Raw genomic sequence first — 2,958 nt, 5'->3', positions numbered from 1 at the left:
GCCTCCCAGAGAGCTGGGATTACAGGCGTGAGCCACCGCGCCCGGCCTCAGGCTGAACCATTTTTAACTGAACCATTTGAGAGTATATTACAGATGTTAACACAGTTCACCCCAAATTCCTTAGTTTCTGTCTCCTAACAGCACGCAGGGCCGCAATCCAGCATTACTCAAGAACCTCGATCTTTGATTATTTCATTGAGCCACTGAATTAACCTGCCGCGGAAACCCCCTAGCTCCAGACTTCTTGTTATATGAAAAGTTAAGTTTTCCTTAATTTTAAAGCAATTTCCTTTGAGCTTTCTGCTACTTGTAGCCAAAAACCCTCCTGATAGGCCTCAGGCACATCACAGAAAACACTAAAATCCACCCACATCCCGCATTAAACACATGTTTACTTTTCAAAGTATTTTTATACTTTTGGGCATCCTTTGGCTACTGGGACCTAATTTAGGACTGACTGACCTCTAGGAATACTTGGAAACACTTTTAAAGTACGAAAACCCAACTTACAAAGTTGTTTTCAAATGTAATGAAATTTTTATGACTGCTCAAGTAAATATTTCATTGAGTACAGTAAACATTTATTAATTTCAGCTTTGCAGTTTTAGTCTTTTGGAGCCAATACGTTTTTTTCTTCAGGTCTCAAATATTTTCTGAACTCTTAAAAAGCTCTTGGCTTCCTGTGAGTCTATAATTATTTTCAAAATAAAATGTTAAAAGCATTGTAAAGGCTCAGGTCTGAGCCCTGGAGGGCTAGCGCATGAAAGGGTCCGGGCCCCACCCAGACCGCACATGGGAGGAGGGCGTGGCCCCAGGGGACGGTTGGAGCCTGTGATCTGATCTGAAGGGGTAGACATCAGGTGAGAAGCAGAAGGTGTATGGGGAGGGGCTGCCTGGAGGGGTGGAACAGCCTGAGCGAAGGCTGGGAGGTGAGAACAGGTGAGCGAATAAGCCCGAGCTGCAGCACTATAGACCAGAAAAGGGCCTGGAGTTGCCAGCGGTGTCCCCACTTCCACCAGTCCCTCCTCCCCTTCATGAGCAGGAGGGAAAAGGTAGCTTTCCAAGCCCAAGTATCCTTGGTGCAGCAGATGAAACAGCTTCAGCCTTAGCACCCCAGGTGACCTCAGTCAAGTGGCCACCCTCTCTTGGTGGTTTCTGCGTCATTAAACTGCGTCATTGGATGGGGGAGCAGGTCAGGTACAGTATCTCGGGGTTCCTCCCTGTTCTGACTTCTAGGACTCTGGAGCTGGCTCTGACCATCCCCAGTTTGGCAGAGGGTGTTGACGGCGCCCCTGTGGGCCCAGCAGCCCTCCCACCACCTCCAGCTGGAGGAGGTGCAGCCTCCATCCGGGCAGGGTAGGAGTCTGCAGGCTAGGAAGGGCTGCGCTGGCTGGATCCTGTCTGGACAAGCTGAGCTCCTTTCTCATGACAGCAACCAAGGTTCAGCCTGTAGAAGAGGATTCCAGAGAGCAAGCTGCTGCTACTGCAGGACAGTGAGTGGAGACGAGAATCCCGGGGGTAGGGGGCCTTGGCCTTGGGGAGCTCAGTGTTAGTGCTCCCTCCGAGCTCCTTACACCTCCTGTCATCCCCCAAGCAGCCGGCAATTGGGTGATGTCATTCTCACCGTCCATGCCTGGAAATACGTTCAGAGAAGCCAAGGACCCTCGGTGGCAGCCACAGCCAGGTAGCCCCCAAATCAAACTTGCCTCTCTTCTCCTGATTCTAACTGCAGCTTCATTTCCCTGTGCAGTTCAACCCAGTTGGCAGACACAAAGTAGGGGTGAGGTGAAGATGAAATGAGATAATGTATGAAAGCATGGCGCCTGGCACAGGGCCTGGCAGATAAGTGGGCGCCATCAGTAGGAGGCCGTGAGGACTTCGGTGGGGGGAGAGCATGATGCGCCTTGTCCCTGCCCCCCTTGAAAATCAATGTTCCTGTTATAGGGGACACTATTATCTGGAGACTTCCCATCCCAGCCAAGGTAAGTTGGGGACCAGTTGGGGATGAGAGGGAGACCTCCCAGAGGTGCTGCCAGGATCCCAGGAAGGTAACTCAGCTAGGAAAGGACAAGACGAAGCCTCCGTGAACAAAACAATCATCTATTTAGTACAACAGACCTGAGTCCCACCTGTATCAACCTCGTGCAGAAGAGCAGGATTTTATCTCTCCAAATTACAGACGGGGAGACTGAGGCAAGCAGGGAGAAGTGACTTGCCAGCGTGCCCCAGGAGAGCATGGCCTTTCTGTGGACCTATCACCATGCCACGCAGCCTTTCTGCCAGCCCTAGGCAGGCCAGACCCTGGAGAGGAGTTAAGTAGTGCCTCCATCCAACGGCAAGCACTCCCTGGTGCCGGGCCCACGTCCAGGTTGGGGGAAGGATGTAGGAACGGCTCCAGAGGCCCTGAGAGCCCAGCTGCTGGGCTGGGACAGCCAGCCCCACCTGCCTGATGGCAGTCCTGCAAAGACCACACCTGAAGCACTTCTGGTCCTCAGTCTAGGACTGCGCCTGTAATGTCCCCATTCCTCGGTCTGGCAGAGACGGAGGTTCAGGTGAAAGGCCGTGGAGCTGCGCTGGGCCCCACGCATCCCTCCCTGTGATTGAGGTTTTGGGGAGGCCCCAGAGGAAAAAATGAAGCTGCCGAGGTTGGTTTCCTAGGCAGCTGCTTGGTCTGGGAGGAGGGTTAAGGAGCTCACAGCCCCTTCTCCGGGTTTGCCTGCGGCCCCCCACCTCCCCTCTCATCCGGTGCCAGGTGGGCTTCATTCATCTGGAGGAAGATGGGCTGGGGGGTGGGGGCGGAGGGGGCCGGGCTGGCAAGTCCCATGTAGCCCATCCAGGGGAAAGTTTAAAGAGATAATGTAAAGAAGCTGCCGAGGTTGGTTTCCTAGGCAGCTGCTTGGTCTGGGAGGAGGGTTAAGGAGCTCACAGCCCCTTCTCCGGGTTTGCCTGCGGCCCTCC

Source organism: Propithecus coquereli, unplaced genomic scaffold (assembly GCF_000956105.1).
Source record: "Propithecus coquereli isolate 6110/MARCELLA unplaced genomic scaffold, Pcoq_1.0 Scaffold126, whole genome shotgun sequence".
NCBI classification, from domain to species: domain Eukaryota; kingdom Metazoa; phylum Chordata; class Mammalia; order Primates; family Indriidae; genus Propithecus; species Propithecus coquereli.
This window is presented reverse-complemented; position numbering follows the sequence as displayed.